This window comes from Elephantulus edwardii, unplaced genomic scaffold, assembly GCF_000299155.1.
Source record: "Elephantulus edwardii isolate Elephantulus edwardi_28Jun2011 unplaced genomic scaffold, EleEdw1.0 scaffold00305, whole genome shotgun sequence".
In the NCBI taxonomy this organism is placed as follows: domain Eukaryota; kingdom Metazoa; phylum Chordata; class Mammalia; order Macroscelidea; family Macroscelididae; genus Elephantulus; species Elephantulus edwardii.
This window is the reverse complement of record NW_006400055.1, coordinates 466,866-483,179: the sequence shown is the minus strand read 5'-3', so window position 1 is coordinate 483,179 and position 16,314 is coordinate 466,866. Positions and strand designations below refer to the sequence as shown.

The following is a 16,314-nucleotide window of genomic DNA, read 5'->3' as shown; positions in this document are numbered from 1 at the left end:
ATTATGGAAATAAAATAGTAAATAAAAACAAATTTATTTGGTAAAAAAAATACACAAAAACTGAAAAGTTCTCAAAATTGAAACGGAACTCATAAAGATTGACATTCTAAGCATTAGTGAGCAGAGACATAATAGTACCTGGCCATTTTGAACCAATCAAATAATTGACTATGCCAAAAATGACAAATTGAAGGGAATCGTCAAAAAGATCTATCCTGAAATACCTATTATTGCCCACAATTTCTAAACTCTCATATCCTGAAGTCATACAATCCTAATTTAGTCCCTAAATCAAATAACCTGTTTTACTCAGACCTCAAAACCTCATAAATATCTTGCCTTTGTTCTTACCACTATAACAAACAATAATCTCAGTTTTGCATTGTCAGCCTGTTATTTCTGGTAGTATTTTCAGGAAACCAGCACTCAATTATATTAATGGAAAGTCTCCTTATCTGTGGTTAAAATAATACTGAGTGAAAACAAGAAACTAACTATTGCTTCTAAAATGTACCATCCTCCCCTCAAAATATCATCAACTGAACTGTCATGGATTCAACTGTGCCTACCCCCTAAATGGTGTGCCAATTAGTTAGCCATGATTTCCAGTAATGGATGTTTTTTCTGCCATTTGTCACCTGATACTATCCTGCATGTTATGATAAGTATTGCATTGCAAATCCTAACTTCCTTAAGCTAATTCGGCATGATCAGAATGCCTGGGCCCAGCTTACCAGAGTGGGTTACCTTTTATTTCATAAGAGATAAAAGGTGAGCAAAGAAAGCAAAATGGAAAGACTTAAGAAAAAGGATGAGCCAGGGGCTTAACAGGTCGTTCTGCTGAGAAGCTTTGGGCCCAGGGAAGATTGATGTCAAAGACCACAGACAGGCTGAAGGTATGCTACGTCCACAAATGCTGAAAGGCAAGAAGGACCTTCCCCTAGTGCTAACAATGAGAAAGCATCTTTGCCTAGAGCTAGGTCCTGATTCAGATTTCCAGCTTCTCTTAACAGTGAAAAATTAAATGTTGTTTGTTAAAACCATCTATTTGTAGCATTTTGCCAGCTAGAGATAACTAAGACAAACTGTTCTTTTTTTCTTTCTCAGTTCACTGTAGCTCAGCTCTGGTTTTTCTATTATCTCAAACAATGGCAGAACATGAAGAGAAGAAGGTGCAATCATACTCATCATTTTGGTAGACTGGATTTGTTTTCTTAGCTTTTCATTATCTTTGAAAGAAATTTAATGCTCTTCATCATGAGACTACAGAGGCTCTCATTAGAGAACTGAGGATACTTTGTGGTCCCAGTAGTTGACCATGACTAGTACTGGCCAACTGAATATAGTTACAGCTGTAATTATGCGCTAGTTCCAGGCCAAGATTTTAAAAGAAAGTATATTTAGATTTCCACTCATTCTGCAGCATTTTCACCACTGGTCATGAGAGTAACAGGCTAAGGCTTAATATAAAGAAATATGGGGCAGGCTGAGTGAGTCTCACAGCCTAAGCTGTGTTGTTGATGGTATTAGGTGCCATCGAGTGGCTTGCAATTCATAGCAACCCTATGTACAATACCCCTGAAACCTGCTCTATCCTGTGCCACCTTTACTGTCTCTGACACACCTACCCTCATTACCCCAGTCACAGAATCAATTCATCTCATCGATGGTCTTCCTGTCTTGTGCTGTCCCTCCACGCTTCCAAGCCTGATGTCCCTCTCCAAGGACTGGTCCCTCCTTGCAACACGCCCAAAGCATAGCAGATTAAGCTTCAGAATCCTTGCCTCCAAGGAGTAGTCTGGTTTCATCCTCTATAGGATGAACCTGTTTGTTCTTCTGGCAGTCCATGGTATATTCAACACTCTTCTCCAGCATCACAATTCAAAGGTCTCAATTCTCTTTCTATTATCAGTGGGCTGGGGCTAGCTCCATAGTGGTAAAAAGGTCAAACCAGGAAGACAGAAGCTGTCTTGTACTTGTTATGTGCCGTCGAGTCGCCTGTGACTCACAGCGACCCTATGTACAAAATGCCTAAACCTTGCTCTGTCCTGTGCCAATCTCACTGTCTCTGACACACCACCCTGATTACCCCAGTCATGGAATCAATCCACCTCATATAAGGTTTTCCCCTCCTGCACTGTCCCTCCACCCCCCCAAGAATGATTTCCCTCTCCAAGAACTGGTCCTTCCTTACAACATGTCTAAAGTATGTCAGAGAAAGCTTCAGAATCCTCGCCTCCAAGGAGCAGCCCGGCTTCACCCTCCCCAGGACAAACCTGTTCGTTTTCCTAGCAGTCCATGGTATATTCAATACTCTTCTCCAACACAACAGCTCAAAGACATCAATTTTTCGTCTATACTCCCTAGTCATTGTCCAGCTCTCTGATGCATAGCAAGTGATTGCAAATACCATGGCATGTATCAGGCACACCTTAGTCTCCAGACTTGCACTTCAGCACTTTAGAGAGGTCTCTAACTGCAGATTTTCCCATCACAATATGTCTTTTAATTTCCTGGCTGCCAGGGCAAAGAGTGTTGACTGTGGATCCAAGCAAACCAAAACTGTGAACAATATCAATTTCTTCACCATCCATTATGACGCTGCCAATCGGCCCAGTGGTGAGAATCTTTGTTTTCTTGATATTGAGTCACAATCCATACTGAAGAGTGCTGTCCCTGACCTTCCAAAGTAAGTGCTTCAGGTCCTCTTCAGTTTCAGCAAGCAAGGTTGTGTCATCTGCATAACACTGATTGTTGATGATTCTTCCTCCAATGCTGACGCCACATTTCTCCTCATAGAACCCAGCCTCCTGGATAACCTGTTCTGCATAAATATTGAAAAAGTATGCAGACAGGATACAGCCCTGGTGTACACCCTTCCCAATTTTGAACCACGCAGTGTTTTCTTGCTCTGTTCTGACGACTGCCCCCTGGTCCAAGAACAGGTTTCCCATTAGCACAATCAAGTGTTCTGGGATTCCCATTCTTCTCAAAGTTAGCCAGTTTGTTATGATCCACACAGTCAAATGCTTTTGCATAATCAATGAAACAAAGATAAGACATTTTTCTGGTACTTCTTGGTTTTAGCCAAGATCCATCTAACATTAACTACAATATCCCTAGTACCACGACCCCGTCTAAATTCAGCCTGCACTTCTGGTGGTTCTCTGTTGATGTGCTGTTCCAGTCGTTTTTGGATAATCTTCAGCAAAATCTTGCTTGCATGTGATATTAATGATACTGTTCAATAATTTCCACACTCTGTGGGATCACCTTCCTCTGGAATGGAAACAAATTTAGATCTTTTCTAGTCAGTTGGCCATGTGGCTGTTCTCCAGAGTTCTTGGCACAACTTGGTAAGCACATCTAGGGCAGCATCTATTAGCTGAAATATGTCAGTTGGTATACTATCAATTCCTGGGGCCTTATTCTTAGCCAATTCTTTCAAAGCAGTCTGAACTTACTTCCTTCATCACTATAGGCTCTTGATCATATGTTGTGTCTCCCAATTCTTTTTGGTATAATGACTCTGTATACTGTTTCCATCTTCTTTTAATACCTGCAGGATCATTCAATATTCTGCCCAGAGCGTCTTTAAATATTGCAACTCTTTGCTTAAATTTCCTCTTCAGTTCCTTGAGATTAAGAAATGCTGAGCGTTTGGCCTCTTTGATTTTCTGACTCCAGCTCTTTGCACATTTCATTATAACAATTTACTTTGTCTTGTAGTGCAGTCTTTTGAAATCTCCTGTTCAGCTCCTTAATGTTTTGATTTCTTCTAGATTTTATATTAACAAAATTAAGTGTTTTGTGATTCCTATTCTTGTGTTAGCCATAATCTGTTATGATCCACAGAGTCAAATGCCTTTGCATAGCCAATAAAACACAAATAGACATTCTTCTGGTATTTTCTGCTTTCCTCTAGGATCCACCTGATATCAGCGATGACATCCCTGATAAAGCCAGCTTAAACTTCTGGTAGTTTCCTGTCAATGACTTTTCCAGCCATTTTTTTCTTGATCTTTAACAATACATTACTTGTATGATATATTAATGCTATTATGCAATAATTTCCACATGCTGTGGCATCACTTCTATTAGGAATAAGGACAAATATGGGTCTCCTTTCATAAAGCTGTCCTCCAGATTTCCTGGTATAAACTGGTGAGCCCATCCAGGGCTGTATCTGTTAGTTGAAACATATCAATTGGTATACCATCAATGCCTGGAGCCTTATTTTATTCTAATGCCTTCAGTGCAGCATGAACTTCATCCTTCATTATCACTGGCTCTTGTTTTTATGGTACTGTCATTAGAGCATATAAAATTAAACCTAGATCTACAAAATGAGATTTTAACCAGATAACTTTTCAAATGAATTTTAAAATAATTTTACTTCAAATAAATTGAGTTTTCAGTCTGAAAAAGATTCATGCATTGAGATTGATAAAACATCAAGGAACAATAAGTAGTCAAGTTAGACTCACTCACCATTTTCAATAGGAGTGTCCTCGGGTAGATCCACATCAAGCATAAGGTCATCATCTTCAAGGTCACATGATTCAAGATTATTCAGAATATCCTGTGAGCAAAAGCAATAAAAAATACTATAACCTAGGCTCCGAAATTATGAGGCTGGTATAGAACAGGGTTCACAAGCTTGCTCTGAATAGTATTCAATTCAACAGCATCTAACAAGACTCAAAAGGTTTACTTAAAAATTAGTTTTGAGTTACTTGTTTTTCAGTGCTACATAGTATTCCACTGTGTGAATATATCATCACTTCTCATAAAATATTATACAAAATGGGTGACCCTGGAGGACATAATGTTGAGTGAAATATGTCAGTCACAAAAGGACAAATACTGCACAATGCCTCTGTTTTAAAACAGGACTGATGAGAAGGATGGGTGGAAACTAAGAAAAGGGGATAAATAACATACATTGAAAGAGATGAGGGAAAGAAATGTTTAAAAGGAATCTATGATTAGGTATTATTTGCATGGCAACAGTCCAGAACATGAGGTGCACAGCAATATGGACTGGGGAGAGGTGATGGAGGAAACTGTGCAACAGTGAAAGAATTTTTTTAAAGACAAAAGTGAACTGGGTGGGGGGGGCGAGTAGGGAGGAAAATGTGCAACAATGAATGAATTGAAATCCAAAGTCTCAGTAAACTTTCATTAAAATCTCAGTAAAATTTTTTTTAAAAATGAATTCATTTTGAAACAATACCATATGATCAAATATCTGTGCTGTAAAAATAATTTTTAAAATATCCTCAATTTACTAATTTTAAGCCAACTCCATGTTAGTCTTCCTTGCAGATTTTTATTTTATAAAAACTACAATATATAGCCAAATCAACAATTGGAACACATCAAGTCTCGAGACTGAATCCATTTATCTTGATGATATGTGTATTTTTAAAAATGTGACAGACCACTCCAAATTTGTTTCTATTTACTTTAAGTGGTTATATTTTGTTATCTCTAGAACTGGGCCACAAAAATAATAGATCAATCTTTTAATGATATATATACTCTGTATCTCTTTTTGGTGACAAATTCTCTACTATCGACCACTACTGCCACCACCTTTGGGCTGATTCAATTTGTTCTTTCTTTAAAACAGAAGTGGACTACACAAACTGATAGAAACAGCCCCTGATGGGTTTTATCTGAAACCTTTCTCGCTACCATTTCTCTTCAGAAAAGTAGTGTTTTGCTTTAAAGGCTACTGTTCTCATGTCTAAAGAACAGGAACAAGCAAAATTAAAGTTGAGTTGAGGAATTGAGCTTGAGCTACAGTTCACTTGTGGACAAGAATATTCTTCTAATAAGCGAAGAAGTTCTCAAATATTATAAGATCTTTTCCTTAGTACATATAAATAACAAGGTTACAATTCTAAGATATTTTGTCCATGAAAAACACCTATAAAGGAAATATCTGTATCTTTACAGGAGAATTCTTTCCTGTGTCAGGTTTCTAGCCATAGAATTCTTTTTAGGAGCCATTAAAAACTAAGAATAACTAGAATAATTGTTATTCACATGTATCAATCTTTCCTTCTTACTTATACCCAATCTTGATGATTATTTAACACTGATAAAATTAAGAAGGATTTCACAAAACACTTACCGTCCAGAAAATATTAATAATTAAAAAGAATACTATACCAATGTTTACTTAACCACTACTGTAGATAGGAACACATTTCTAAAAAAATATTCTGGAGGCTAGCATGCCAAAATTTAGTTTAAAGCCTTCTAGAATTTTTTTTCTGCTAATTTTATCCCTCACATAATCCAACAAATGCACAAAATGTTCCTGTAAGTATATGGTGATTGGAGCATGGTTCAGAATTAAAATTCACAATAACAACAACAACAACAAAATGGTTAAACAAAGGTATAGCGCAAAAACACTATTGTTCTTAAAACGCATAAACATAATTATAGACGCAACAAGCCTCGAGGTTAAACTAGTTCAGGTTAAACTAGCTTTGGGTTGTCGCTGTGTGCCCTTAAGTCACACCTGACACACAGCTGGACCTCCATCATGTTTTCAGAGCCAGTGAATAGCAAGGAGGAGCATGCCTGGTCGTCTGCAAGAAGGCTGGAGGATTCAGACCACACGCTTTTGGGATTGAAGCCTCTTACCACTAGACCGTAAGAGCTCAGTGTTCAAAGATTTTTGGTTTGTTATATTTTCATTCTTGTTTCATGAAACTTTTCATTTCTTTTCAAATGTCTCCAATTACTCAGCAGTGATTAAACAGGGTGTTAGTTTCCAAGTACACAGTTTTTTCACCCTTTATATGCTTCTTGTTGCTTTCAAATTTCAGCACACTGTCGAGTAATAAAATTCTTTGTAGTATTTCCATTATTTTAATATATTCAGGCTTGCTTTATGACCTAAGGTATATTCTATTTTTGGAGAATGTTCCATGTGCACTGGAGAAGTATGTGCAAGGGACCCTTATTAAGTGCAGTATTCTACACATGATGTTGACCTGGTTAATTGTAGTGTTTAGTTCTTCTGCACCTTTGCTGAGTTTCATTCTAATTGTTTTGGCTTTCACTGAGTGGTATACTTAAGTCTCCTACTTTTATTGTGGAATTATCAATTTTCTTCAAATCTGTTAAGTATGGTTACTGTACTTTGCAGCTCTGTCGTCTGGTGCTTAGATATGGATTACAGCAATGTCTTCTTGTTCTATTAAACTTTTAATCATTCTATGTCTTTACTTGCCTCTTGCACTGCTTTTTACTTTGAAATCTATTTTATCAGAGATTAATACTGGCACTCTTATTCCTTTTATTATTTTATGTCATTTGTTTGATCTCCCCCCACCTTTGAAATTTTTTTTTAAGCCGATTTTTATCCTCATGTCTCAGGTGTCTCTCTTATATTGCCAACCTTTGTTTTCTTATACATTCTGCTGCCTTGCCCCCACCCCTTAACTGGTACCTTTAACTCATTCACATTCAATGCCATTATTGATGTTGTTGTTATATGCCCTTGAGTCGCTTTGGACTCATAGCGACCCTATGTACAACAGGCTCTATCCTGTGCCAACATTGCCATCTCTGACACACTCACTCCCACTACCCCAATCACAGAATCGATCCATCTCATCGAGGGCCTTCCTCTTCTGCACCGTCCCTCCAGCCTCCCAAACATGATGTCACTCTCCAAGGACTCTCCTTGCAACATGCCCAAAATATGTCAGATGAAGCTTCAGAATTTTTGCCTCCAAGAACAGTCCAGCTTCACCTTCTCCAGGACAAATATGTTTGTTCTCCTAGCAGTCCACAGTATATTCAACACTCTTCTCCAGCATCACAGCTCAAAGACATCAATTCTCTTTTCTATCATCCCTAGTCACTGTCCAGCTCTCAAATGCATGACACGTAATTATGAAGACTATAGCCCAGATCAGGCATACCTTAGTCTCCAGCCTGACATCATACTCTTCAGTATTCTTGAGAGGTCCCTCACAGCTGACTTTCTCAATACAATTCATCTCTTGATTTCCTGGCACTGGTACCAAGAGTGTCGACTGTGGAGTCAAGCAAACTAAAACTGTTAACTATCTCAATCTCTTAACCTCCATACTGATGCTGTTAATTGGCCCAGTGGTGAGAATCTTTGTTTTCTTGATGTTGACCTTCAATCTGTATTGAAGGCTGCAGTCCTTGACCTTCTGCAGTAAGCGCTTCAGGTCCTCCTCAGTTTCAGCAAGCAGGGTTGTGTCATGTGCATAAAGTAGGTTGTTGATGATTCTTCCACCAATCCTGATGCCACATTCCTCCTCGCACAGCCCAGAGTCTTGGTTGATCTGTTCTGTATACAGATTGAAAAGGTATGGAGACAAAATATATCCCTGATGGACCCCCTTCTTGATTTTGAACCATGTAGTGTCTCCTTGTTCTGGTCTAACGACTGCCTCTTGGTCCAAGTATAGGTTTCACATAAACACAATCAAATGCTCTGGGATCCCATTCTTCTCAGAGTCAGCCATAGCTTGTTGTGATCCACAAAGTCAAAAGCCTTTGCATAGTCAATGAAGCACAGATAAGACATTCCTCTGGTATTCTCTGGTTTCTGCCAAGATCCACCTAGCATTAGCTAAAGGCATGGTTTTATTGCTGACACTTTGCTGCATTCTTTTTTGTGATGTTACTGGTTAGTTTCCTCCATCTACTTTCTTCTTTGCTATCTCTATGTAAAGAACTCCCTTTAGCATTTCTTGTAAGGCTAGTTTTATTTTCCTGGACTCTCTTCCTTTGTGGGTTTTTTTTAAGAGAATGTCCCAATTTTGCCATCATATTTGATGGAGAATTTTGACGGGTACAGGATTCTCTGTTGGCAGGTTTTTACTTTCAGAGTTTTGTATAACCATCCACTGTGTCCATGCTTGCATGGATTCTACTGAGAAACTGGAGCTTAGTCTTACTGTTTTTATTTTGTAAGTAACTGTTTTTCTCAAGCTACATTCAAAGACAAAGTATTCTTTGTCTTTGGAGAAACTTATTAAAATATGTTGGAGGGTTTTTTGTTTGTTTGTTTGTTTGTTTTGGGAGGTCTGTTTATGTTCATTCAACCTCCTGAATATATATATATATATTTTCTCACTTTTCATGATATCTGGAAACTTTTCTTCAAGTAAATCAACAACAACTTTCCCAGTGCCTTTTTTGGTCTCTTCCTGTTCTAGAATTCTAATCACCTGTATTAACAGTATCCCATATAATCCTTAGGCTTTCTTCATTTCCTTCCTTCTTTATTCTGATTTTTTTTTTCTTCTGGCAGATGAATGTTGAGGGCTTTGTCTTTTGTTTCATTGATTCAATGTTCCATTTCTACAATTCTTCTCTTTTGTCCTTCTAGAATGTTAATAGATTCTAAAATATTAATCTTACTACTCTTGATTTCAATTTCCTGTTTTACTAAGGCTTCTGACCAATCCACCATTGGTTTTATCTATTTTGTATTGCATTGATCTTTTTTTTTACAATCGTGAGTTATATATATGGATTCCTTTAATTTTTCCTACTTTATCTTCATCATGTGAAAACCCTTCACCATCATTCTTCTGAATGATTTCTTGGAGTTCCAGCAGCCTCTACTGTCACATCTTTAGTTTTTCTGAAGTTTATGTTGTCCATTGCTTCTGGGACACTGTGGTGATCTTGATTCTTCTGGTGGGCATGTGATAGCATATGAGGTGTCTGTGCAACTATCCATTCACTGTTTGTGTACTGGCATTGGTTTGGTATAACTGGGACACCAGTGATAGTTGCCATCTAATGTCACTCAGGTGGAGCAAGCACTGGTCTTTACTCTGATTAAATGTGTACTCACTCTAATCTGGTGGGTCATGGAGCAAACAGCAACTGTGTGACATGGGGAGAGGTCCACAGATGGAGCTGGAAAACTGTTTTCTTTCTTTATTGCCAACTAGAAGAGTCTTTGAACCACCATGCCTGGGTATACTAGGTCAAACAAGTCACTGAATTTCTCATTCATTGAATTTCTCTACATCAAAGATTGTTCTGTAAATAAGTGATTTTTTAAATCATTGTGCCTACAAGTGGTTAGTCAACACTAGCATCACACTAAGCCAAGGGGTCATAAGTAAGCACAGTGCTACAATGCTAAGCTGGTGTTGGGCTTGGCCAACTTTTACATGGGCCCCTGTGGCTGCAGGATCTCAAAGGGCATCATCAAAGAATTCTAGGCTATTACTAGCCATGTTATGTGACATGTCAAGTAATGGGTGTGGGCTCAGTAATCAGATTCGGGTATGTTGCACAGGTCTTTCCCAGCAAAGCCATTCAGTAGTGTTGGCTGGGGGCCAAGAGTTCCAATGTCCATGGGATGATGGATAGGTGGGTGCGATGTCAATCCACTATGCTGGAATAATACATGGTAGATAACAATATGATTTGTTCAAGGTCTTGGAAAATGCTATCTTTCACAGTAAATTCAGTATTTTCTAAGAGATCTGACACACTGTAAGCCTACTGGAGTTTTCCCAAAATGACACTAACCTACTCACCATAAAGGTGGGTTGAAGTCAGAGGTCTGAGAGAACTCTCCTTGTTCAGATGGCAATTACTTCTGCTGATAATTAGTGAATATGGGAAAGTTGAGGACACATCCCTTTCTTCTCTTTGATGCACACCAGATGCTCCTAAGTTACTGCTGCTAAGTACTGGGAGCCTGAGTGCTTCCCAGGGGCCAGAAAGGTGCTCAAATTGGATACATGGTACTGCTTCTCCTGTCTCTTTGCTTGTCTCTTCGCCTTCCCTCAGTTTCATCCCTCAATCTGTGTGTGATTTTGCTTTCAATTATCTCCCCTAAATTTCAAGGTGCAAGGATCATTTTCCAGAATTCCTTTTCTTTGTTTTATGGTGTTCTTCCAGGATAGAGATGCATTTCCCAGTTTATCTAATTGACCATGCTACTATAGGCTCTCCAAAACAGGCTTTTATGTAGTTCATAATTATTGAGAATAGTTGTTGCTGTTGTTAGCAAATTCCTACTCATGTTTGTTACAGAATAGAACCACTTCATAGGGTGATTTTGGTTGTAATAATATTGAAGGTAGAGTGCCAGAACTTTTCTTTCATTGCACAGCTGGGTGGTTCAAACAACCAATGGTGAAGTTAACAGTCAAGCACAAAGCCTTGCTGTTGATTCAATCTCACTACTATTAAGTCACTTTCAAATCAAAGATAACATCCATTTAGATTTCCTGAGCTGTAAATGTTTATGGAAGTAGACTGTCCATTCTTTTCAAGCAGGTGGATTTAAACTGCTAAACTTTCAGTTAACAGTATCACACATTATGCATTATGCTACCAGTACTCCAAATTAGATGACTCTAAAAACACAGTGAGTGAACATTAAGTAATTCTAGATTAATACTCAGCCACAATAATTACTAGTCCAGTGTTCTTCCTAACTTCCAACAAAACACTCAAAAATTCCTATTCAGAGAAATTTCAGATTTTGTATTGCTATAAAACTTCCTGGGAAACAAGCTGATGCCTAAAGGACATTCGAGATATGGTGGGAGTAATGGAACTTATACAATATCACAATGTAGACATTATGCAGAAGAGGTTTTACAGAACTGGTTTCTAGTCCAAGAAAACAGAACAAATGAATTTTGTTCAAGTATCTGTACAAACTTTCTACATGGAATTCTCCATGAGACAAGTGCTTTGCTAAAAGAGACACTAAACTTGATTGTAATCCTTGTGATTTATAACCTACAAAGGTTCTAGAGAAGAGACTTCAGATATAGTTCAGTTCTTTATAAATTTCTCTTGTCATCTCAAGAAATTATTTCATTAGAGTTCTGTCTATTTTCCCCAAGAAATACCTTTAACTACAGATGCTTATAATATTAAGAGTTTTAGAGAAACATTTTGGCCCCAAAAATGTCTTTGTAAAAGGGACAAAGAAACTTTCATTTTGAGTGTCCTATAGTGGATTTGTGATTTCTCATTAATATATCTTAAAAAAAAATTACAATAAAAATAGAAATTGCAGAGAAATTAAATTCTCTTTTTCTGAAGGGAACATTAATTTATAGGAGAAAATGAAGTTATTCTTTACTCTTAAAAAAAATTAAAATTAGGCCACTGTTAAAGGAGTAACTTTCCTCTAACTGTGAAGATGAAAGAGGAGGTAAGCACCCCTGACTTAAAAAAAAAAAAAAAAACACAACACACCACGAGGAACATGAAGAAAAAGTTGTTTCAAGATTTTTAAAATAATATATTATTCAACTTATTCTATAAAAACAAATATATTTTATAAAATATAAAACATTATCATATCAATAAATTATCTGAATTTTTTTTTAGAATAAAGAATCTTTTATCTTTTTACATAAGGTAGCAAATCAAATTCCATCGGTGAATCAGCTGTGTTAAATCAGAAAAAGTAGTTAAGAATAACTCTACATAAAAAGATGTAGAGGAAAAAAAATAATCTAAATAACTGGTATAAACCCAAGCCCACTGTCACTGAGTCCATTCTAACTTGGAACAGAACAGAACAGCTGTTCCTACAGGAAGAGAAAAGAACCCTATAGGACAGAACTGAACTGTTCCACTATAGAATTTCCAAGGCTGTAAATCTTAATGGAAACAGACTCCACAGCTTTTTCCCAGAATGGCTGGTGACTCTGAACTGCTGGCCTTTTAGTTGGCAGCTGAGTGCTCTAATCACTGTACTACCAGAGCTCCCTATAAATAATACAAAGACTAGCAATCTTAAAGAGCAATCACAAATAGTAGTAATTTTAATTAATAAATCTATGGAAAAGGTACAATGCATTCATAAATTTTATCCCATGATATTTTTAATACCAGTCACCAACATATTAATTTATGGCATGCTTAAAATCGGATATATCACAAAACTGTCAATAGCAACAAAAAGGTTTTAGTTTTTCTTATTTCTGTGCTAGAATTTAAATCTGAGTCACCTCGCTAAGATCTGTAGCAGAGCCCCAACTACATTTTGATTCTTCATAAGGGTTTAGTAGCCATTTTAATTCTTTGTGATCAGTAACTAAGCAGGAGGCTTTACCTCAGGACTCTTTTGATACCCTCTATCTTTTCCAGCATGATGTCTCTTTCCAAGGACTGGCTTCTCCTGACAGCATGCTGATAAGTGTTGAGTCATAAGCTATAATGCCCCATTTTTCAATTAAAAAATTATTTCGGGGGGGGAAAGAGTATAATTCAAAGTGGACTGCATGTTAAAATTGAAAAATGAGTAAGGATGAATAAAGAAGAATTTATCCCTTTAAATATGATGCTGACAAAGAATAATTAAAATATCATAGACTACCAAAGGAACAAACAAATCTATCTTAGAAACACAACCAGGATGTTTCGTAGACATTAGAACAGTGAGCTTTGTTGCACGTACTTTGGATATATTCTTAGGAGAGGCTAGTCCCTAGAGAAAGGCATCATACTTGGTAAAGGAGAGCAGCACTGAAAGAAAAGAAAAATCTCAAAGAGATGGACTGACAAAGTAGCTGCAACTACTAGGCATAGCAGGTCATACAGAAAGCATAAAACTGGACGGTGTTTCCTTCTATTGTTACAGAGTCAGCGTGAATTGGAGCACAATCTATGGCGCCTAACAACTACCACCACTACTTCTGGGGAAACTTGCCTCTGGACTTGCATTGGAGAACAAGGAAACTTTCCTGAGCTAATCTTTAATGATTTCTGTCAATAATGGCTCTGGCCTGACAGTAGGAACACCAGAGCCAATCCTAAAACAAATTTTTCCCCTGCAAACTTTTAAATATGCAATTACATTCATATCCCAATCAAGATCTTTTCCCAACTTCTCTAGTCTCAATGGCAACAGAGGTGGACTGAAATTGCCACCAATTAAGATATGGTGATAATTTTTTTTTTGCTCTAAATCTAAAGTCATGGTTTTGAGTTAGAGGACTATTTTCAGGCCCATACTGAAGGTTTCTCTAAAACAGCCAACAACAACAACAAAGGATTTTTTTTTTCCTGTTTTAGAATTTAAAAGTCAATTACCTGGCTTACAGAAGGCCAAAGTGTGTTGTGTAGAATGATCTGTGTTCTGCTTATGTCTTAAGAAATATGTCTCTATAGAATATGCACTAGAGTGCTGAAAAGCCAAAGCAAAGAGAGGAAATTAAGGAGATAAAAAGATTTCAAACGGCAGTTCAGAAAGATAAAAACAAAGTATTATAATGAAATGTGCAAAGAACTGGAATCAGAAAATCCAAAGGAATAAATTAGCTCAGCATTTCTTAGACTGAAGGAACTGACAAACAAACTGAAGCCTTGAGTTGCTAGACTTAAAGATGCTGTTGGGAGAATGCTGAATGATAGGGAAAATATCAAAGGAAGATAGAAAGAGTACACAGTCACTGTACCAGAAGAATTAGCTGACACAGAAGAATTTAATGAACAGGACATGATCAAGGGTGATGAGGAAGTTCAAACTGCTTTGAAGAAAGTGGCAGAAAACCAGGCCCCAGAAATTCATGAAATACCAATTGGCATATTTTCACAAACAGATGATCCCCTGGACATGCTCACCAAGTTTGTGCCAAGAAATCCGGTGGCCGACTATACAGGCCAATTAACCAGATGAGATCTATATTGATTTGGTTTCTAAAATAAGTAATCCAACAGAGTGCAGAAATTATTGAACAATATAAATAATATTATATGCAAGCAAGATTCTACTGACGATTACCCAAAAATTACTGGAACAGTACATTGACAAAGAATTGCAAGATGTGCAAGCAGGGTTTAGAGAGGCCGTGGCACAAGGGACATTATAGCCAATGTCAGATGGATCTTAGCTGCAAACAGAGAGTACCACAGGAATGGCTATCTGTGCTTCAATGATTACACAAAGGCATTTGATTATGTGGATCACAACAAATTGTGGCTAACCTTGAATTAGAAACCTATACTTCAACCAGAAAGCAGTCCTCAGAACTAAGCAAGGACCACAACAAGATAAAGGTAAATAATCCAATAGAAAAATGGGCACAGGATATGAACAGGCACTTCACCGAAGATGACAGTCAGATGGCTAACATGCACATGAAGAAATGTTCAAAATCCCTAGCTCTAAGAGAGATGCAAATTAAAACAACTATGAGATATCACCTCACACCAGTCAGAATAGCAAGATTTAACAGAACAGAAAGCAAGAAATGCTGGCGAGGTTGTGGAGAAACTGGAACCCTTATTCACTGTTGGTGGGAGTGTAAAATGGTGCAACCACTGTGGAAGGCGGTATGGCGCTTTCTCAAAAAGTTGCAAATAGAGATACAATTTGATCCAGCAGTTGCACTACTGGGAATATACCCCAAAGAGACCATAACTGACATCCAGGCAGACACATACACACCCATGTTTATTGCAGCTTTGTTCAGAATAGCAAGGAGTTACAAACAACCTAAGTGCCCATCAACAAATGAATGGATAGAGAAGCTGTGGTATATTTGCACAATGGAATACTATGCTGCATTGAAAAACAAGGAACTCATGCAGTATTATTCAAAATGGTATTCTCTGGAGAACACTATGTTGAGTGAAGTATCCCAGTCACAAAAAGACAAATATTGCATGGTGCCACTGTTGTAAAACAGGACTAACCTTGGAGTTGGGGAGAGACTGAGAAAGATGGGTTCAATAATGTATACTGCACTGAAAGAGATGAGGAAGAAAACTGTTTAAAAGGGTTATGTGATTAGGTATTTTTGCCATGACAGGACTCTAGAGCGACAGCTACATGGTGGAGTGGACCTGGGGGAGGGTTTGTAAAACCATGAAAGAAATTTTCTTTCACTTTTCCAAGAGGATAGTGTTCTAGGGAGGAGGGTTAGGAGGAAATAAATGTGCAACAATGAATGAATGGAAATCCAAAGTCTCTGTAAACTTTTAATGAAATTAATAATAAATTTTAAAAAATTTAAGTCAGGGGAGAAAGGCAATGGATTTATAACTGCTCATGCTAATAACACAATACCATGGCATAGAGGAGGAATAGTGGAACTGTATCCACATTTACAATATTCTTCTTACCAAAACCATTTACGGAAAATAGGAAATGCATGGGAACATGTATCTCTGGATTGGAAATTATCATATTGTCAATATTTCTAGTTTTTAACTTAAAAGATTATATTGTTCAAAATTATTTGCTATATATTTGTTTAAATTTTTCCCTCTTTTAACAACTGGGATCTAGAGGGAAGAGAAAAGACC

At 37.4% G+C, this 16,314-nt stretch overlaps 1 pseudogene across 1 annotated transcript in view; it reads right to left on the bottom strand.

The window, feature by feature from the left end:
• LOC102859000 overlaps positions 1-16,314 on the bottom strand; it is a 221,142-nt pseudogene that overhangs the window by 144,049 nt on the left and 60,779 nt on the right. Inside the window, exon 3 of the transcript XR_439012.1 lies at positions 4,492-4,582. The product of XR_439012.1 is annotated as a serine-rich coiled-coil domain-containing protein 2-like (transcript). The remainder of the gene's footprint in view (positions 1-4,491; positions 4,583-16,314) is intronic.